Source organism: Podarcis bocagei, assembly GCF_964188305.1.
Source record: "Podarcis bocagei genome assembly, chromosome: 14".
NCBI classification, from domain to species: Eukaryota; Metazoa; Chordata; class Lepidosauria; order Squamata; family Lacertidae; genus Podarcis; species Podarcis bocagei.
In genome coordinates, this window is record NC_138139.1 from 54,858,097 (window position 1) to 54,880,609 (window position 22,513).

General features: G+C 48.1%; 1 long non-coding RNA gene across 1 annotated transcript; it reads right to left on the reverse strand.

Moving 5' to 3' along the window:
* Positions 1-15,244: 15,244 nt before the first annotated feature.
* LOC308573231 lies at positions 15,245-17,355 on the reverse strand. Its single transcript, XR_014002001.1, has 2 exons — positions 17,138-17,355; positions 15,245-15,385 (listed from the first exon to the last, which is right to left on the reverse strand). It is a non-coding gene; the product is annotated as an uncharacterized lncRNA (long non-coding RNA).
* Positions 17,356-22,513: the final 5,158 nt, after the last annotated feature.

The following is a 22,513-nucleotide window of genomic DNA, read 5'->3' on the forward strand; positions in this document are numbered from 1 at the left end:
TTATTATTATTTATTATTCTTTGGCAATCCCTCGTAGCTGAGTAAAATTGTCTTCCATGAACACGGTTTTAACAATGAGTCCGCAAGTGACTGTGGAGGCCAATTCTGGATCCACACATCCTTCCACAGTGGGGACATTGGTTTCCGGGCAGGAATTGATCACGATGTGGATTTGGCAAGCATGCCTTCCTCTTAGCATGTTTCTCCCTTGCGTCCTGAGTTTGAGCGTCTTCAAAGCCCACAACACCTTTGGTCAAGGCTGTTCTCCAACTGGAGCGCTCGCAGGCCAGTGTTTCCCAGTTGTCAGTGTTTATACTACATTTTTTTAGATTTGCTTTGAGAGAGTCTTTAAACCTCTTTTGTTGACCACCAGCATTACACTTTCCATTTTTAAGTTCAGAATAGAGTAGTTGCTTTGGAAGACAATCATCAGGCATCCGCACAACATGACCAGTCCAACGAAGTTGATGTTGAAGAACATTGCTTCAACACTGGTGATCTTTGCTTCTTCCAGTACACTGGCATTAGTTCGCCTGTCTTCCCAAGTGATGTGTAGAATTTTTTGGAGACATCGTTGATGGAATCTTTCAAAATAAAAAAATTCCTTCCAGTAGCACCTTAAAGACCAACTAAGTTAGTTCTTGGTATGAGCTTTCGTGTGCATGCACACTTCTTCAGATAGCTCATACCAAGAACTAACTTAGTTGGTCTTTAAGGTGCTACTGGAAGGAATTTTTTTATTTTGACTATGGCAGACCAACACGGCTACCTATCTGTAACTGGAATCTTTCAAGGAGTTGAAGATGTATCCAAAAACAACACTAGCAAACACTGGTTACAAACAGACCACCTTTGACCAGGGAAGTGCATAACTGAGTGCAGAAGCCAAAGGATGCTTTTGCAAAAATGGGTGCAAGTTGCTCAGCTAGATCTAAGGCGCGTTTTACCTCAGTTTGCCCCAAACTCTGGTACTTGCGTGTCCTCCTTTCACAGAAGGCAGACTTCTTCTTTTTCCCTTTTTTGCTGAAAGAGTGCCTGGTCCAAGTTCAGCTTAAAGATAAAGAACCAGCAAAAAACCACTTTGAAGTCTCTTTGGTTTCAATTAAGTGGCTTGTTAATTTTTCGAAGCAAAGGAGGTTTCACACCCTGCGCTCAGAAATCTGTTCAGGCTGCCAGCTTGTTCCTGGGACCTTCTCAGGGCTTTACTTTTTAGTAAACGAAAGCCCTAATATCTGTGGACTGTCTTGCCACCACCACCCCTATCCCACCAGTCTGAGATGCTGGAAGTGGCCCTGCCACAAATGCCGTGGGACATCCGCTCTGCCGGCCGCCAGAAAATCCCCCGCTCGCTGCCATGAGCCAGGCCCCCTCACGGACACTGCTTCAGATGCCACCTTAGAAGAAGAAGAGTTTGGATTTGATATCCCGCCTTTCACTCCCCTTCAGGAGTCTCAAAGCGGCTAACATTCTCCTTTCCCTTCCTCCCCCACAACAAACACTCTGTGAGGTGAGTGGGGCTGAGAGACTTCACAGAAGTGTGACTGGCCCAAGGTCACCCAGCAGCTGCATGTGGAGGAGCGGAGACACGAACCCGGTTTCCCAGATTACATGACTACCGCTCTTAACCACTACACCACACTGGCTTTTATTGCAGCCAGCATATCCAGGCGTGTTTGAGATGCCAGCCTCCCTCCACTGCCTCTTGGAATACTTGTCTGAGCACAAACGTTTATGCCACATTTCTAAAGGCTTGCCGAGGCAGGCTCAAGGAGACCTCAGCGACAGGCAAGGCAACCTCGGTTTTTGGTTTTTTAAAATAGATTTTTATTAGTTATACACAAAAGCTGAAGGCTGAGTGCCAAAGAATGGATGCTTTTGAATTCTGGTGCTGGAAGAGACTCTTGAGAGTCCCATGGACTGCAAGAAGATCCAACCTCTCCATTCTGAAGGAAATCAGCCCTGAGTGCTCACTGGAAGGACAGATCCTGAAGCTGAGACTCCAATACTTTGGCCACCTCATGAGAAGAGAAGACTCCCTGGAAAAGACCCTGATGTTGGGAAAGATGGAGGGCACAAGGAGAAGGGGACGACAGAGGACGAGATGGTTGGACGGTGTTCTTGAAGCTACCAGCATGAGTTTGACCAAACTGCGGGAGGCAGGAGTGCCTGGCGTGCTCTGGTCCAGGGGGTCACAAAGAGGCGGACACGACTAAATGACTAAACAACAACAACATACGCAATAACCATTACCATTCCAAAACATAAAAATAAAAAATGTTCTTTTGAACCTTCAGACCTTCTCCCCTCCCTCCATGGATTCCATTTCTAAAGATTTATTCTCCCCCCCCCCCTTGCATCTTTTACCATTATCCATCTATTACGTAATCATAGTAACCAAAGTTCTTTTCACTTGACAAGTGTCATTGTATTCCTGCCAATGATTTCAACCAGGCATAGGCAAACTCGGCCCTCCAGATGTTTTGGGACTACAATTCCCATCATCCCTGACCACTGGTTCTGTTAGCTAGGGATGATGGGAGTTGTAGTCCCAAAACATCTGGAGGGCCGAGTTTGCCTATGCCTGAAATTTTCAACTGTCTACAGTGGTCTTATAACTATATTTACAAGTTATTCCATTTTTTAAAAAAAATACTTGGTCTTGCTGGTTTCTGATCTTTCCCATCAGTCTCGCCATTTCTGCATATTCCATCAGTTTGGTCTGCCATTCTTCTCTGGTCAGTACTTCTCCTTCTTTCCATGTCTGGCCTAGAAGCATCCTTGCTGCCGTCGTTGCATACATAAACAGTATTTTATTTTATTTTGGCAGTTCCTCACCTGCCAAAAGCCTCTGGTTTTTTAACAAAAGTTTTCTTATTTTCTTCAACTCATTATATATCATTTCCCAGAAAGCTTTTACCACCCCACAGGACCACCACATATGATAAAAGGTACCCACTTTCCCTTTACATTTCCAGCACAGATTTGAGATTTGAGATCCATATTGTTGCAGCATCGGTCCCTTAAGAGCCCAATGAGTCCCTAATAGCTGTGCTGCTGCGAATAGTCTTGCTGCCTCCCTGAGGGCTGATTAGGAAAATAATAGGCATGTTTTTCATTTGGTGAGTCACAAGGGCTAACACCTAATCGCTGTGTCTGGTGGGGAAAGAGTTATTTTGCCTTCCGTCCCGAGCCACTCTTCGTCCTCAAGAGCATCTTTTGTTTTCTACGGAATCTCGACAATATTGTGTGCAATTTTGCACATGCGATTCGTGCAAATTGCACAACAGGGAAGATTGTGTGCTTGCCCTGCTGTGAAGGTAACAGCTGCAACCGCTCCTTCGGGGTGCCACTTGCCTTCCTGGGTAAACAGTCTGGAGTGTTCACAGACAAAACATGAGGCCTTTTGAGAGCCCTGGGAGAAGGCAGCCGCAAGCCACAGGTCCTCTGTGAACCCTCTTAGCTGATGTCTCAATGTCCAGCCGGCTCCAGCCCAGCCGCCTCCCTTGACCCTCCTTCCCTTCCCTCTTGCGGGACAATCTGTTCTGTGCTAGGGCTAAGCTCCCAAACACGAAGGCTTGACCACACGCAGAAGCACAACTTCCAGCTCTTTCCGGAGTCCTCCGTCAGGAATGCGCTGGGAGCCTGGCAAAGGTTTCTTCCCCCGAGAAACGGTTAGCAAGGCTTCCTGCTGCGTTGGGCCGGCTGCTTTGGAGATCTGTTCCTCTGCTACTGATATGTTCATTTTCCACTTGGTTTGTGAAATCCTATAAGCTCCAGTAACACAGGCTCAGTTTGTTTTGAACGTTTGGTTTCTTAAATAGGAGAAGCCTGTTCCTCAGAGGAAGCGTTGAAACGCAGACGCGACTGAGGGAGCCCACGAAAACTCTCTTCCTGGGCCATGTCCTCGCCTCGGATACATGCCTTAATCCTCCAGCAGGTCTGTCTATCTGCTGTGGGTTTCAGACATCACTCCCGTCCTGCATAATCCTTCATGATTGCAGAAAGTCAGTGGGGAGAAAACCGCTTTAACTTCGGGTCAGCTGCTGGAACAGCCTTCGCCATCTCCTCTCCTCCAAATTGTCAATTCAGCTGCTATTTTCTTGAGCTTAGCATCCTTTTAAATGCAGGGACCAGGGAAGCTGTGCCTGACATTTCCAATTAATCTCCCTAGCCTATTAAATTTATGGTGCGATGGCGTTAAACATCCCTGCCTCCTTCCTCGCCAAATGCTTCTCAACGCGGCTTCGTCTCCTGCGAGGACTTTCTGCCTGGGTGGAGAGCCCTTTAGGCAGGGCACTTTTCCTACAGGGGAAGTTTTGAAATCATAAGCAAACAACCCCAAGGGTCATCTAGTCCAACCCCCTGACAGATTTTCTCTTGGTGGGCCGGGACAATCTGGCGAGGGCAAAGGCCACAGAATTTCTAGCACCCTGGGGAGGCTCTCCGAATCTCGTCTCGGCTGCTTTATCTGCTCAGTCGTGTTTTCACATTTGACGTCCTCTGTAGAAACCCGAGGGCTTTATTCATTTAATTAAACACTTTTAATCCCATCTTTCCAATGGTTGCTTGTATTGACAGCAGCTCAGAGAAGCAAAACGTAGAGTAATAAATTGCGAGCCGAAAACAAGCTCTGAGGGTCTTCTGGTCCTCGCCTCTCGCACACCTGAGTCTCCGGTAGCTTCTTGACTAAGACGGCCTTTTACCAACTGTGGCTGCATTGCCAGCTACGCCCCTCCTTGGACAGAGATAGGCTGAGCACAGAAAACTCAATACTTTATTCTAGCCATACCTTCTAGATGGCTCATGCAACACGGTGGTGACTAATATACACACAATAATTACCAAAATAATTATCCATTCTTTATCAATCTTCTGAGAAAAATACAAAGTCTTGTGCAAAGCCACAGAAACTTGCGAACTACCCGGTCTAAGATGAACTTATAACGTCTGGTTTCAATAGATTTTTCAAATACAGAGGTACCTCGGGTTACATACGCTTCAGGTTACATACGCTTCAGGTTACAGACTCCGCTAACCCAGAAATAGTGCTTCAGGTTAAGAACTTTGCTTCAGGAGGAGAACAGAAATCGTGCTCTGGTGGCGCGGCGGCAGCAGGAGGCCCCATTAGCTAAAGTGGTGCTTCAGGTTAAGAACAGTTTCAGGTTAAGTACGGACCTCTGGAACGAATTAAGTACTTAACCCGAGGTACCACTTAATTCAGTCTTTTGTTTTCTTTATCTTTTTAGGTAAGTTCATGAAGATACCAACAAAAGGTAAGTTCGGTGTTGTTCACAATACCGAGAGATGCAAGTGAAGATAAAGAAAACAAAAGACTGAGTTAAGCATTTGAAAAATCTATTGAAATCAGACATTCTAAGTTCATCTTAGACTGAGTGGTTTGCAAGTTTCTGTGGCTTTGCACAAGTACAACTTCATTAACATCCATCTACAGCTTCACTAGCATCTCTTGGTATTGTGAACAACACCGAACTTACCTTTTGTTGGTATCTTCATGAACTTACCTAAAAAGATAAAGAAAACAAAAGACTGAGTTAAGTATTTGAAAAATCTATTGAAATCAGACATTCTAAGTTCATCTTAGACTGAGTAGTTCGCAAGTCTCTATGGCTTTGCACAAGACTTTGTATTTTTCTCAGAAGATTGATAAAGAATGGATAATTATTTTGGTACTTATTGTGTGTATATTAGTCGCCAACGTGTTGCATGAGTCGTACTACTTCTATCAACAGCACAGGTTGCATTTTTCTAGCATACCTTCTAGATGGGGCTATCAAGAGTCCTGGTCTGGAAGCTCAAGCTGTTACAAAATGCTGCAGTTAAAACTGTCGTGGTGGAACCTGGGAGTGGGGCTATTCCCAGCATCTAACTCCAGCGCTTCGCAGCCTTGCACTGACTGCCCAGTGAAATGGATCAGTTGACAGGTAATGCAGAAAGCCTCTTTGGGAGTCCCTGGAGAGATGCTCCTACTCTGAGCAGGAATTGTTGGACTAGGACCTGGGAGACCAGGGTTTGAATCCTCACTCAGCCAAGGCAACCTCGGGCCCGTCACTGCCTCTCAGCTTAACCCACCTTGCAGGGTTGTTGCAAGGATAAAAGGGGGTGTTGGGGAACCATGTGCGCCACCTTGATATCTTGGGAGAGAAAGGTGGCATGCTGGGAGGTCTGCCCCCCCTCCCAATTAACCTCCGTCTCCAGGAGCCGCCCCTGGGTCTCAGGTTTGGGCCCTGAAATCTCAGGATCTGGGATGCTCTTGACCTGGCCATCCCATAATCATACCACCATCACAACTGTCATTTAATGATTGCAGGGAGTGGGAGACACCCCCAAAACTCTGAAGGGGGAGGGGGAATTTAGCATTCTCCAATATGCTGTTCAGCCTCAAATTAGTGCGATGGAAAGATCAGAAAGCCTATCTGCTTATTTGTAGCCGTGATTCCTAGATTGCTGGGAGCTGGACTAGATGATCCTTGGGGTCTCTTCTAACTCTACAATTCTTTGATTCTATGATCTAGGCATACAAATGAGCATATGCAAATATTATGCAAATCTGTGTTATCTTTTGCTCTCTCTTTTATGGCCGCCCTGTTGTAGCTGGTTAAGGGCCCTGGGGGGAACGTCTACAATCTCCCAGCGCTAGGAAATTGAAGGCTGCAGTATAACTATATACTGTCCTCTGGGGGTGGTATTATATATATAATTTTATTAGTTTTACATAAAAGTTGTACACCATGAACATAACATTTCCACACATTAAAAAAGGGGGTTCTTTTGAACCTTGAGGACTCCTTCCTTCCCTTCAGGGGTTCCAATTCTAAATTTTATTCCTGCATCTTTGACTCCAATCTATCTGTTATATAATCATAGTATCCAAAATCCATGTTACATTACAAGTGTCATTGTATTCCTGCCAATGATTTCAACTGTTTACAGTGGTGTCTCAAATAAGTTAGAAAGTTGTTCCAGTCTCTTAAGAATACTTGATCTTCCTGGTTTCTGATCTTTCCTTTCAGTCTCGCCATTTCTGCGTATTCCATCAGTTTGGTCTTTCACTCTTCTCTGGTCGCTACTTCATCTTTCCATCTCTGGCCAAGAAGCATCCTTGCTGCTGTCATTGCATACATAAACACAGTCTTTTATTTTCTTTTGGTAGTTCTGCACCTATTACGCCTAACATAAAAGCCTCTGGTTTTTTGACCAAAATGATCTTAAACATTTTTTTCAGCCCATTGTCTATCATTTCCCAGAAAGCTTTTACAGGACCACCACATAGGATAAAACGTACCCTCTTTCCTTTTACATTTCCAGCACACATTTGAACTGGTTCTATACATTTTCGCAATTTTACTAGGTGTCAAATACCAACGGCACATGATTTCCATGTCGTTTTCTTTCAACGAACAGCAAGCAGTAAACATCAAACCCTCTTCCCATAACTTTTACCATGAAGAAAACTGTATATTATAACCCAAAACGGGGTGGTGGGGGGTGGGGGTGTTTTCATCCCCAATTTTTGCATACAAAAACATGTAGGGACCGAAAAAGCAGGTAAGCAGCTGAGGGAAAAGAGGGAAAAGTAAAACCGAGTTGAAGAACGGAATGAAAACAGCCAAGCAGGTTGCCAAATCACAATCATACTTCACTGAACATCATATGGTATTTAAATACCCAAACCATAATGAAGAATGAGAAGCTGGAGGGATCTGTTGATAATATATTCAAAGAAAGGGAAAACCAATCTGCATCAAAATTGCCAGGTTTAGCCTCTCTCCATGCAGCTCTGTGGCAACGACTCCATGTACTCCTGGCTTCCTCCATTTCCTTGTACTCTGTTCAAAAAGAGGGGGAAAAACCAGGATTAAGATTTGGGGATCTCTACTCGCCCCCACCATCGAAGAGGAGATGGGTGGGAATTGGAGCTGCAGGCAAGTCAAACTCTTGGCTATTGTCTGGGTGTGTTTGCTAGCAGATCTTGGTTCTGGGTGCAATTGTAATGTGGGGACCCCCCCCCCCCAGCAGCCCCAGAAAACCCTTCACACTCACAGCTCTGGTGTTTTGTGCTATTGGCACATTGCAGACACAGTCTGTCTGGTTTGAGCCTGGTAGACTGGGGGCCTCCTTTGCTTCCTGGCCCTTCCCAGAAACAATTTTTGACAACTGTTAACAGACACGCAGGCCTGGACAGAGCCACAATCGCCTTTCTCCTGTGATTTGCATTCTTCGGAGAGGTTCCATCTGTTTCTTATATATGCGGTTTTTAAAAAACTGCCGTACGATCGCGTCTCACCCGGGAGCTCAGTCCCAAAAGTTCCTCATATATGCAAAAATGCGTACTGCGTATTCAAACCGTCCCTGAGAGGGCAGCCCAAGCCTTCTGGAGTTGGGGGCCTTGCCCACCCCCAAGCAAGACAGAAAGCGGAAAAGCTCTATTTGCACTGGGTTTTCCCAGTATGAAAAGAGGTTCTAGGGCAGGGGTCAGAAAACTTTTTCAGCAGGGGGCCAGCCCACTGTACCTCGGACATTGTGGGGGGCCGGACTATATTTTGAAGGGGGGAATCTACAAATGCCTATGCCCCACAAATAACCCGGAGATGCATTTTAAATAAAAGCACACATTGTGCTCATGTAAAAACACGCTGATTCCCGGACAGTCCGCGAGCTGGATTTAGAAGGCGATTGGGCCGGATCCAGCCCCTGGGCCTTAGGTTGCCTACCCATGTTCTAGGGTCTCTGCCTTACTTGCATTTAACCTGCAGAATTTCAACCAGGCAGCCTTCAGCTGTGTATAGTTGAAATTGTGCAGAGAGGCAATGGAGTTCGCCTCCAGGGGTGAAGCCAAGCCACGGTGTTAGCAGCACTGAAGTGATATTCAGCGGCGCAAGCGTGGGCAGTGTGTCTGGAGGTCCTGGGCTGCCCACACAACACAACACGACACACACACACACACCTCAAGCCTCGCTGATGTGGTCCAAAGGAAAGCAGGGCAAGATGTTTGGCACCAGCTTGGCTGCAGGAGTGGCCGGAAGGAGGCGTACAAGGTGCTGGGATGCAGGTGGCGCTGTGGTCTAAACCACTGAGCCTCTTGGGCTTGCTGATCAGAAGGTCAGAGGTTCAAAACCTGCACAACAGGGTGAGGTCCAGTTGCTCTGTCCCAGCTCCTGCCCACCTAGCAGTTTGAAAGCACACCAGTGCAAGTAGATAAATAGGTACCGCTGTGGTGAGAAGGTAAACAGCGTTTCTGTGCCCTCTGGCTTCCATCACAGTGTTCTGTTACACCAGAAGCAGCTTAGTCCTGCTGGCCACATGACCTGGAAAGCTGTCAGTGGACAAACACCGGCTCCCTCAGCCTGAAAGCGAGATGAGCACCACAGCCCCAGAGTCATGTTTCGCTAGACTTAACTATCCAGGGGTCCTTTACCTTTACCTTTTAGTTTATAATAACCGGCACCGTCAAGAGTGCATGGGAAAGAAATAGGAGTTGGGGGGCACAGATATTGGAGCCGCCTGCTTCTCCTTCCCTTTTTCATAGAATTGTAGAGTTGGAAGGGACCACAAGACTCCCCTAGTCCAATTCCCTAAAATGCAGGAATCTTTTGCCCAATGTGGGTCTCAAAACCACAACCCTGAAATCAAGAGCGTCCTGCTCTTCCACTGCTTTTGAAGTGGTGCCTTCAAGGCCGCAAGACTTGGGCTGCTGCCTCTTCCTGGTGCTCCCTTGCTATTTCCAAGGACAGATTCTCAGCAACAGAGGTTTTCTGGGCTATCTTTCATGGCATAGCACTTGGGGGTTTGTGCTGCTCCGAGATCTAAGGTCTCCGATTCTTCTTTATCCCTGCAGGGGAACGCTGTTGCCGGTTTTGCAGATTTATTTATTTTTTTGCATGTCTGAGTCCTACGCCTTGCAAAATGCAAATGCGCCGAGTTAACGGCTCTCGGAGGCCGAGTAAAGACCCTCCGCGATTCCTTCTTACAGGCAGCAAAGTTTGCTTGGCATGGCAGATCTTGGCTGAATAACCGATCTATGGTTGTGTTAAAAGGGGACCCTGGAGAGAGATCAAAAATGGGGGGGAAGGCATCATTTGCATGCTTGGGGTGCCTGTGTGTGTGTGTGTGTGTGTGTGTGTGTGTTTGAAATGCACAGGGAAAGAAGAGCAGAGGTAGCAAGATAATCACAAGCTGCCTGCTGTTGTAATGGGGTTGATGAATATGGATGCCACCCTGACGGAGATGAGGAATCTGGATGGGAAATTAAGATTCTAAACTGCACCACCGCCTTGCTCAGGCGTCACAATTAGGGGCATAGCTAGCCCCATGCTAAGCGAGATGCTGAGCGGAGCCAGTTTTACTGGTCTGGAAAACGGGCGCTGCAAAGAGTTCATCGTCTGCTCCGTTGCAATCTCAGACCTGGTGTGTGGTGGGATGTGGTTCACTGGACCCGGCCAAAGCTGGGCACTTACTTTCTCCCTGGGCTTGAAATAAAATTGCCAGTAGACTAGACGACCCTTGCGGTCCCTTCCAGCCCTACAATTCTATGGTTCTATGATCATGCCATGATACAAATCTAGGGTGCAACCACATTTGGAGTGCTGCGTACAGCCCTCCTCAAAAAGGATATTGCAGAGTTGGGAGAAGTTCAGAGAAGTGCAACCGACATGATTTTGAGGGGATGGAGAGACTCCCCTATGAGAAAAGGGGGCAGAGCCTGGGACTTTTAGTTTAGCGGAAAGGCGAGGAACAGGAGATACGGTAGAATTTTATACAATTATGCACAGCGTGGAGAAAGCAGCTAGAGAAGTTTTCCTCCCGCTCTCATAAATACAACCCAGGTGGTTTGTTGTCCGACTCTTCGTGACCCCCTGGACCAGAGCACGCCAGGCACTCCTGTCTTCCACTGCCTCCCGCAGTTTGGTCAAACTCATGCTGGTACCTTCGAGAACACTGTCCCACCATCTCGTCCTCTGTCGTCCCCTTCTCCTTGTGCCCTCCATCTTTCCCAACATCAGGGTCTTTTCCAGGGAGTCTTCTCTTCTCATGAGGTGGCCAAAGTATTGGAGCCTCAGCTTCAGGATCTGTCCTTCCAGTGAGCACTCAGGGCTGATTTCCTTCAGAATGGAGAGGTTTGATCTTCTTGCAGTCCATGGGACTCTCAAGAGTCTCCTCCAGCTCCACAATTCAAAAGCATCCATTCTTCGGCGGTCAGCCTTCTTTGTGGTCCAGCTCTCACTTCCATACATCACTACTGGGAAAACCATAGCTTTTACTATACAAACCTTTGTTGGCAAGGTGATGTCTCTACTTTTTAGGATGCTGTCTAGGTTTGTCATTGCTTTAGATGTTCCCTACTTCCTAAGGAAATCCCCTCTGGTTAAAAAAAGATGACATTTCTATACCTATACAAAAGTCAGTGTTAGACTACTCCATGGTATGCCACTTGGGGCTGCCTTTTTACAACATGCAGAATGTGGCTCTCGCGTCAAAGGGACTGGCTGTTAGGAACGTAAGGAGAGCCTGCAGGATCAGGCCCATGGCCCACCTAGTCCAGCCTCCTGTTCTCCCAGTGCGGGACAGTGGCCTCTGTATGAGTGGCCTGGGCAGTTCCTTTGGGTCAGTGGCTCTTCCGGGGGCCGAGTGCGAATCCTCCGCAAGGGGCCTCTCCTTGCAGAGCCAGCAGCAGCCCACCCAGGAGGCCGAGGGAGGGACTGTCTATTGTGGACTGTGCTCTCCTGCAGGGGGGGAAAGGCGATCCCCTTCTTCCTGGTAACGTGAGTGCCAGGAAACATCCTTATCAGATCGGCACCCGGTGTGGCTCTCCGCTCGGCTCGGCTCCGCACCACCTTGTGACATTCGGATAACACTTTTGGTAATTGATGTCTTAATCGAGCTTGTAATGGGATGCAACTCTGCCCAGCTTCCGCAGAAGGCTTCTAGAATGCTCAATGAAAACCGGAGGCCTTGTTAATTAATTAATTCAGCCTCTGTCCTGTAGTGCAGGGATCACAACTAAAGCAAGGGTAGGCAAACTAAGGCCCAGGGGACGGATCCAGCCCAATCGCCTTCTCAATCCAGCCCACAGATGGTCCAAGAAACAGCGTGTTTTTACATGAGCAGAATGTGTCCTTTTATTTAAAATGCATCTCTGGGTTCTTTGTGGGGCATAGGAATTCGTTCATTTATTTTTTTTTCAAACTATAGTCCAGCCCCCCACAAGGTCTGAGGGAAAGTGGACCTGCCCCCTGCTGAAAAAGTTTGCTCACCCCTGCAACTAAAGCATCCGTGACAGAAGGGTTATTGCTGTTTATTTATTTATTTATAAGTATTCTAAATTATTGTCATTATTTAAATCTGTCTCCCAGCTCTCCTCCAAGGAACTCAAAAGCGGCTTGCCTCCTCCTCCTCCTTCCCATTTTGTACTCACAACAGCCCTGTGAGGTAGGTCAGGCTGAGAGGCAGTGACTGCCCCCCCCCGGTCACCCCGTCAGTTTCGTGGCTGAGTGGGAGTCTTCCAGGTCCTAGTCTGACTCTGAGCACTACCCCACACTGGTGCTCTTTATCTTCCCAACGACCCTGTGAAGTAGGAGAGGGAGGGGGGAGAGAGAGAGAGAGAGAGAGAGAGAGAGAGACTAGCCCAAGGTTCATCAGTAAGTTTGAACCAGGGTTTCCCAAGTCCTTGCTTCACTAGGCTACCTCTATTAGCAGTGCAGGAAAGAGCTCAGCTTAGATCAAGGCGGAATGGAAGTATCAAATGTACTTTTGTACGGCAACAGTTTTCGAATTACTGTACAGTGGTACCTTGGTACTCGAACAACTTGGAATCTGAACACTGCAAACCTAGAAGTAAGTGTTCCGGTTTGCAAACCTTTTTCGGACACCGAACATGCTCTGTTTTGAGTGCCACACTTCCAATTTGAGCGTTACACTGAGGTCTGTCTGTTTTTGCTATTTATTTTGCATTTTTGTTTTGCGATTTTTTTGTTTTGTTTTTGTGACTGTGTGGAACCCAGTTCAGCTACTGATTGATTGTGTGACTGCAGTACATTGTTTATTGCTTTCATTTTATGGATCAATGGTCTCGTTGGATAGTAAAATTCATGTTCAATTGCTGTTTCAGGGCTTGTTTTTAAAAGTCTGGAACGGATTAATCTGTTTTGCATTACTTTCTATGGGAAAGCGGGCCTTGGTTTTGGAACACTTTGGTTTTGGAACAGACTTCTGGAACGGATTAAGTTTGAGAACCAAGGTACCACTGTATGTCCATTTTTTCTTGAATGAAATAATTGAGCCTGTTTTCAAGACCAGCAAATGAAAAGTCAGGTGATTTTCGCATGCAATGTCAAACCACAGTTGACTGTTGCATGCATGAGTAGCGGCAAGCCTCGGTTTTGGGTGCTCTCCCTTCCCCTCTTCCCCAAACAGGTCAGACAGAGCACAGAAGACACATCATATGGCGACTTCCAGAGGGGAAAAATGGCAGGCCCCGCAGCAGCGAGCAGCTCCTGAAGCCAGCCAGAGCCAAATGCCCTACCAGGCTGGCTCCAGGATGCTGAAGCTGCCGCTGCCATGTTTCCCGGGGACAGATTTGCAAATCTGGGGACATTCCAGGGACGGAATTTGCCCAGGGACAGATTTGCAAATCTGGGGACTGTCCCCAGAAACCGGGGACGTCTGGTAACCCTAGCTTAAAACCTTCCAAGGGAGCCCATTGCAAACAGGTCACTGGCAACAGGGTGTTGTTTTTTTTAATTGCTAGGTTTTTGCACGGGAAGGCCAATTCAAAATTTAACAGGGACATTTTAATACCAGGGACATTCCGCACTGTGTGAGTCCCACCAATTCTCCAGAAACGCTCAACTGCAAGCTGTACAGTGGTGCCTCGCAAGACGAAATTAATTCGTTCCGCAAGTTTTGTCGTCTTGCAATTTTTTTCGTCTTGTGAAGCACAGTGTCGGGAAAGTTTTGGAAAAGCTTCAAAAATCACCAAAGTCTTTAAAAACCTCAAAAAAGGCTACCACACCGCGTTCTATGAGTTGCTCCTCGAAGTCAAGTCGCAACTGTATTAACGGTGTTAAGAAAAAGGAAACAAACTTGCAAGACGTTTCCGTCTTGCGAAGCAAGCCCATAGGGAAAATCGTCTTGCGAAGCAGCTCAAAAAACAAAAAACCCTTTCGTCTAGCGAGTTTTTTGTCTTGCGAGGCATTCGTCTTGCGAGGTACCACTGTATCTTCTCCCACCCCTCCAGGCTGCACAAACAAGGACAGGATCTTTTGCTGTTGTGGTGATGAACGATTAAACCGAAGTGTTCCCAGCCCTTCGAGGGGATAGAGACTCCCTCTGGCCTGGTCCTGGGGTCTCCCAGTCTGCTTGGCAGTGTCAGGAAGGGCACCGCAGCCCAAAGGACAATTTAATATGTGTTTTTGTTTGCATTTTGCAAATGGAAAACCGTACCACAGAGCTATGAAAATTCCTTCTCACAATTCCCCAGGCTTTCGTTTGCGAAAGAAGCAGGCAGCCCAGTCGCTTCCTCTGTTCCTCTCTTCCTCCTCTCTGGAGTTTTAAAGTCTGCTCCATTTCATTGCCCGCCTCCCCAAGGGCCCTTTCCTTTGGATATCGTTTCCTCTTCTTTTGCCTTCTGGAAAACATTTTGCTGGAAATGTCACTAGTGCAGATCCATCGTTCTTCAGTCCCAGGACCAGCAACAACAGTCAGGGGTTCCTTGGTGTTGACACCGGTCTTGTAGGGGGCCAGACTAGATGACCCTTTGTGACCCAAGGAAGGCAATGGTGGGGTGCTCCAAGGACTGCCTTTCACACTTCCAACCTGCTTGTCCGCCAGCCTCTTGCCAATTTTGCATTTGCTGATTTATATGCATGGGAGCAAATCTGCTAATAACGGTCTCTAAAATTTAGACAGAACTGCAGTACGTCTCGCCATGGCAAGGAAAGCTATGACCAGGTGACCTGCTCAGTCTCCTGCCTATTGCTGATGGGCACCTTCAAGGCGCCTCCCTAAACAGAGGGTGTCTTTGGATAGAGGCAGTGGCATAGCGTGGGTTGCTATCGCCCAGGGCCACGTGGATGGGGAGCTGGGAGGGAGGCAAACGGATGGAGCTTTTGTGGCGATCACGCAGGGTCCCCGGACGTTTCACGGTCTACTGACCCTGTGCCACCACTTTGATTGCTTTCTTCGCTGCCACCAACCCGTTTCTCACGGGTACAGACAGTCCAGATAGTTGTTAACATTAACAAATAATCAAGTTTATTTATAGGCATGAACAAGCTTATGGTTTCAGTTAATTTTTCTTGGCAGTTTCTTAATCTTAGTTCCTTAACTGTCCTATGCATTCCTAACAACTTCAAACTGATTATTCCAACTATCTACAGTGGTACCCCGCAAGACGAATGCCTCGCAAGACGGAAAACCCGCAAGACGAAAGGGTTTTCTGTTTTGGAGGCGCTTCGCAAGACGAATTTCCCTATGGGCTTGCATCGCAAGACGAAAGCCCATAGGGAAATGCTGGCGGTCGGGAGCAAAGACTTTCGCCCACAGCCGGCCTTCAGAAGAGGACCTCTTCTGAAGGCCGGCGGGGGGCAAAAGTCTTTGCTCCCCCCCGCCTGCCTTCCCCCCACCTGCCCCGGGCGATCTTAAAATGCTGGCGGGCGGGAGCGAAGCGTTCGCTGCCGACCCCCAGCATTTTAAAATCTCCAAGGGACAGCAGAGAAGTCTCTGTCCCGGGGAGGTTTTAAAATGCTGGGGGTCGGGAGCGTTCGCTGCCGACCCCCAGCATTTTAAAACGATGTTCCGAAGTGGGGAGGTGGGGCGGGAACATCTGCCCCAGCCGCCCCACTTCGGAACGATGTTCCGAAGGGGGGAGGGGGGGCGGGAACAGCTGCCCCATCCGCCCCACTTCGGAACGATGTTCCGAAGGGGGGAGGTGGGGCGGGAACAGCTGCCCCATCCGCCCCACTTCGGAACGCTGTTCCGAAGTGGGGAGGTGGGGCGGGAACAGCTGCCCCATCCGCCCCACTTCGGAACGATGTTCCGAAGGGGGGAGGTGGGGCGGGAACAGCTGCCCCATCCGCCCCACTTCGGAACGATGCTCCGAAGGGGGGAGGTGGGGCGGGAACAGCTGCCCCAGCCGCCCCACTTCGGAACGATGTTCCGAAGGGGGGAGGTGGGGCGGGAACAGCTGCCCCATCCGCCCCACTTCGGAACGCTGTTCCGAAGTGGGGAGGTGGGGCGGGAACAGCTGCCCCAGCCGCCCCACTTCGGAACGATGTTCCGAAGGGGGGAGGTGGGGCGGGAACAGCTGCCCCATCCGCCCCACTTCGGAACGCTGTTCCGAAGTGGGGAGGTGGGGCGGGAACAGCTGCCCCAGCCGCCCCACTTCGGAACGATGTTCCGAAGGGGGGAGGGGGGGCGGGAACATCTGCCCCATCCGCCCCACTTCGGAACGATGTTCCGAAGGGGGGAGGGGGGGCGGGAACAGCTGCCCCAGCCGCCCCACTTCGGAACGATGTTCCGAAGGGGGGAGGTGGGGCGGGAACAGCTGCCCCATCCGCCCCACTTCCGAACGCTGTTCCGAAGTGGGGAGGTGGGGCGGGAACAGCTGCCCCAGCCGCCCCACTTCGGAACGATGTTCCGAAGGGGGGGGGCGGGAACAGCTGCCCCAGCTGCCGGGCTTCGTAGCGCTGCTGCGAAGCCGGGCGGGGGGTGGGAACACCTTCTGAAGGCGGGCAGGGGGCGAAAGTCTTTGCTCCCCCCTGCCTGCCTTCCCAGGGGCTTTTAAATCGCCCCGGACAGCGGAGAAGTCCTCCGCTGTCCGGGGCGATTTTAAAATGCCGCCCGCCAGCATTTTAAGATCGCCCGGACAGCGGAGAAGTCCTCCGCTGTCCCAGGGTTTTTAAAAATGCTGGGGGTGGGAAGAAAAGCCCTTGTCCCCCCCCCCCAGCCTTCAGAAGAGGTCCGGGGACAGACTGTCCCCGGACCTGGTCTGAAGGCGGTTTCCCTAGGAACGCATTAATTGATTTTCAATGCATTCCTATGGGAAACCGTGCATCGCAAGACGAAAAACCCGCAAGACGAAGAGAATTGCGGAACGAATTAATTTCGTCTTGCGAGGCACCACTGTATCTGACTCCACCTAACAATTCCTCTCACTCCCTCACCACACAACTCGACCAACCCACAGACTTAACCTCCCTCCTCCTTCTTCAGCTCTCAACTCTCAACTAACTTCCACACACTCCAACTCTCACTCTAACTCCTCCTATCAGTTTCTCTCTGGCCAATCACATCACACTCATTTAACCCTTTCCTTATGACCCACCTAGGAGGCAAATGCCACAGCATGCATGCTCATTAAGTTGCCTAATGGCATCTGCATCACCCAGGAGATCGCAATCATTCCATTGTCTGGAGAGGTCACTTCCTGGTTCAATGGAGCCCAACCACAGAAGCACACAGCTGTACTGAAGCAACACTGGGTGTTGAATTTTTGCACCCGGGGCACCATCCCTGAAGTGTAGGTGGGTCCCCACAAGGCAAGGCATAGTGATAACAGCAAGAACCTTCATTGAACTACATAGCTGGGAAACAGGGGCAAAGCAACTGCTTATATACATTCCTGAAAGCCTGGGCCACTCCCACTCCCACCGTGATTGGCTGTCTAAACTTCCAAGCTGCGAATCATGACTCAGAGTTCAAGAGCCAATGGCAGAGGGCCAAATCCTGAAATGTTCTGTGATTTGACATTGTGTATCAAAACAAAACACAGGTGCTCAGAATCCTTAGTCCAGACTTAAGCTCAGGCAAACACAGAGCACGGGATACATAACATTCCCTGTGCCGCCCCCCACGCCATGCCACTGGACAGAGGACTGTCCTCCCTAAAGCAGGACACACATACCCGCCAACATTTCTCCGATGAAAATAGGGACGTCCTAAGGAAGAGAGTGCCTGATCACCTCATCTGTCTCCTGAGAAATCTCAACGTGGGACAAGAAGCTACAGTTAGAACTGGATATGGAACAACTGATTGGTTCAAAATTGGGAAAGGAGTACGGCAAGGCTGTATATTGTCTCCCTGGTTATTTAACTTATATGCAGAATTCATCATGCGAAAGGCTGGGATGGATGAATCCCTAGCCAGAATTAAGATCGCTGGAAGAAATATCAACAACCTCAGATATGCAGATGACACAACCTTGATGGCAGAAAGTGAGGAGGAATTAAAGAACCTTTTATTGAGGGTGAAAGAGGAGAGCGCAAAATATGGTCTGAAGCTCAACATCAAAAAAAGAAGATCATGGCCACTGGGGCCATCACCTCCTGGCAAATAGAAGGGGAAGAAATGGAGGCAGTGAGAGATTAAGGGACGCGGACTTATAAAAAATATTGGGGGGGGGGGCCGGGAAAGCTCATGAATAATAAATAAGCTCATGAATATGCAAATAAAGTGGCGCCGCCTCCTCGTGAGCGAATAGGGGAGAGCGTGCTGCGCCTATTAATCAGCTCCGAAGGAAATTGGGTGGAGCTTTTGCTCGGGAGGCAGGGCAGGAGGCATGCAGCCCGACCCTGTGCATTTTGGGCTGGGGGAGGGGCGGCGATGGCGCTCTGCTGGAGGGGCGCCGGAGATTATTGGGGGGGCAGAGCCCCCCCAAACGAATTTTTGAGGGGGCTCGGGCCCCCTCAAGCCCCATGGAGTCGGCGCCTATGGAGAGATTTTACTTTTTGGGGCTCCATGATCACTGCAGATGGAGACAGCAGTCACAAAATTAAAAGACGCCTGCTCCTTGGGAGAAAAGCAATGACAAACCTAGACATCATCTTAAAAAGCAGAGACATCACCATGCCGACAAAGGCCTGTATAGTTCAAGCTCTGGTTTTCCCAGTAGTGATGTATGGAAGTGAGAGCTGGACCATAAAGAAGGCTGATCACCGAAGAATGGATGCTTTTGAATTCTGGAGCTGGAGGAGACTCTTGAGAGTCCCATGGACTGCAAGAAGATCCAACCTCTCCATTCTGAAGGAAATCCGCCCTGAGTGCTCACTGGAAGGACAGATCGTGAAGTTGAGGCTCCAATACTTTGGCCACCTCATGAGAAGAGAAGACTCCCTGGAAAAGACCCTGATGCTGGGAAAGATGGAGGGCACAAGAAGAAGGGGACGACAGAGGACGAGATGGTGGGACAAAGCTACCAACATGAGTCTGACCAAACTGCGGGAGGCAGTGGAAGACAGGAGTGCCTGGCGTGCTCTGGTCCATGGGGTCACAAAGAGTCGGACACGACTAAACGACTAAAGAACAACAACAACAAGAACAAGGAAGTGAGGGACACTGCAGGATCAAATCAGAAACTGGTACTGCTTCTGCAAATTCGGGACGGTCCCTGGAAAACGTTGTTTTTATATGCAATGACAGCAGCAAGAATATTATTGGCACAAAAATGGAAGCAAGAAGAATTACCGATGAAAGAAGAATGGCGGATGAAATTAATGGACTATGCAGAACTGGATAAATTAACAGGAAGGATTCGAAACCTGCGGGACCAGAGATTCTTAGAAGACTGGAGTAAATATACAAACTATTTGAAAAACAATTGTAATGAACAGATTACGCCAGTAGGACTGCAAGAAGTTTTGTAAGGAGGACTATCTGAAATATTGCAAGAAAGACTATGAGGAGAACTATTAGTTAATGATAATTAAGAGTAATAGAGAAATTAAGAAATGCAGTATAAGTGATAAAGAACGAAAAATCATCAGAGGTGTCGACAGAAGTCTAAAATATTGTAGAAGATAAGAAGTTATGTTATATGATTGCTGGAAATGATATTTTAAAAAACAATAAAAATGTATATTAAAAAAAAAGGAACTGCTTCTGCAAATCCGGAACGGTCCCTGGAAAACGGGGACGCTTGGAGGGTCTGGTCAATCCTGTACCTTTTGCCAATGCAGCCACCCGGTAGAAGGAAAGGCAGCAGAATGGAGTTCGCAATCGCACTGCTTTCGAAACCAAAAACTGCTCAGGATTTGGGGGCACCCCGTGGCTGCACCTGTCCGGAATGAGCCAAGAGGGCTCCCGCATACAAAAAGTGCGCCCGCGGTTCCACAAATGCGAGTTCCGGCAAGCTGCCTGCAGCACTGGAACGAGGCTTCAATCCTCATTAAAAACTCATCATCAGCTTCTCAGCTGGCCTGCTTCATTTTGTTTCAACATCCCTTCAGAACAAAACCCTGCTTTTCCCATTCAAAGCGCTCCGCCTTTCTGCAAATTTCACATTCCCTGGGAAGTTGGCATCCGAGGCGCTGCCGCAATAGATTTTATACACACACATACCAATATATATGCCTGTGTATATTTAAAGCAGGGCCCATAGAATAGCATGTATTTATACTTCAAAACAGCTTGTTTGTATAATTGCCCATTTCCTTCCCCCACCCCCTTTTATTACAATGGCTAATTAGTCGGTTTCTTGCTTGGTACCCTGTAAACAAAAAGCTGTTTTTGTCGCCAATTTGCAAAGCACTTTTGCAGAAGCCTCCAGAACACTCAGGCCTGTTTGATGCGTTTTGACATTAATTTGATAATAGCGGCTTAGCAAGAAACCCGGTCTCCATGCCTATAAATGCAGCGCTTTCAGTACTTCCTTTTATCTGCAATGTGAAATAATGTGTGTGTCCCCCCCCCCCGCCCCGCCCCACAGTAATAACAAGCACCCAGGTCCTTTTTCATAAATGCCCTGCGTGTCCTCTTTCCAAAGCATTTGTTCTGCAGGTGGTATTTTATTTTATTTTTTGTTCTGTTTTTAATGGGTTTTTTTTTTAAGCATAGCTTTTCTTTATTTATTTTATCTGACAGTAAAAAGCCATTCAACAGTGGGAACGGTGGTGGACTCTCCTTCGTTTTAAGCAGAGGTTGGACGGCCGTCTGTCAGGGATGCTTTAGCGGAGATTCCTGCATTGCAGAGGGGGTTGGAATAGTTGACCCCAGGGGGTAAACTTCTTCTTCTTCTTCTTCTTCTTCTTCTTCTTCTTCTTCTTCTTCTTCTTCTTCTTCTTCTTCTTCTGCGATCCCTCATAGCCGAGTAAGATTGTCTTTCATAAACACGGTCTTAACAATGAGTCTGTAAGTGACTGTGGAGGCCAATTCTGGATCCACATGTCCTTCCACAGTGGGGATATTGGTTTCGAGGCAGGAGTTGATCCCAGTGAGGGTTTGCCAAGCGTGCCTTCCTCTTAGCACATTTCTCCCTTGTGTCCTGAGTTCGAGTGTCTTCAAAGCCCACAACACCTTTGGTAAAGGCTGTTCTCCAACTGGAACCCTTGGAGGCCAGTGTTTCCCAGTTGTCGGTGTTTATACTACATTTTTTAAAATTTGCCCTGAGACAGTCTTTAAAACTCTGTTGTTGACCACCAGCATTACGCTTTCCATTTTTAAGTTCGGAATAGAGTAGTTGCTTTGGAAGATGATCAACAGGCATCCACACAACATGACCAGTTCAACAAAGTTGGTGTTGAAGAATCATTGCTTCGACATGGATGATCTTTGCTTCATCCAGTACACTGATAGTAGTTCGCTTGTCTTCCCAAGTGATGTGTAAGATTTTTCGGAGACACAATTGATGGAATCTTTTCAGGAGTTGGAGATGGCGTTTATAAGTGGTCCATGTTTCAGAAGCATACAGTAGGTTGGTATTACAATAGCTTTGTAAAGAAGCATTTTTCCCTGCGAATGTACCAGTCCTCAAACATTCTGCACTTAAATCAGGAGAAAGCCGCACTCGCAGAGCTCAGGTGATGCTGGATTTTGGCATCAATGTTGGCCCTTGTGGAAAGATAACTGCCTAGGTAGGAGAAGTGATCGACATTTTCCAACGTTACACCATTGAGTTGGATATGTGGTGCTGCAGAGGTGTTAATTTGTACTTGTTGGTGCAGCACTTTGGTTTTTTGGATGTTGAGCGACAGGCCAAGCTTTTCGTAAGCTTCTGTGAAGATATTTAGGATGGTTTGGAGGTCATCTTCTGAGCGTGCACACACTACGCTATGGTTTTATGAAGGTGTGAAGGGGATGTTAAGGGACAATGGCGATGACAGAGGTACTTTGACGCTTCCATAGATTTGCTCAAAGGTGAGTGATGAGCGAGCGATAACAGGATACGAAGTGCCCATGCTCTTTGCCCATGCATGTCCTGGTCCAACCTCATCCCTTCCCCCCCAAAAAAATATTTCATTATTAAACCATCTACCAGCTCCCTCTCCTGCACTCACACATGCAGCAAATGTCAATTCGATGACATTTACCGGTAACTTTTAAGTCATTTTGGTTTTTAAACAAAGCTATTATTCCAAAGTTGCCAGGCAGGCCTATAACCCTTTTCCGCTGGGTAACAAATTGAACTATGCCAGGTTGGTTGAAAAAGAGGGGTTTCTTGTTTTGTTCGACTCTCAGACCCATGTTGTCACTTTGACCATGGATATTAAGTCCCAGAGTGGT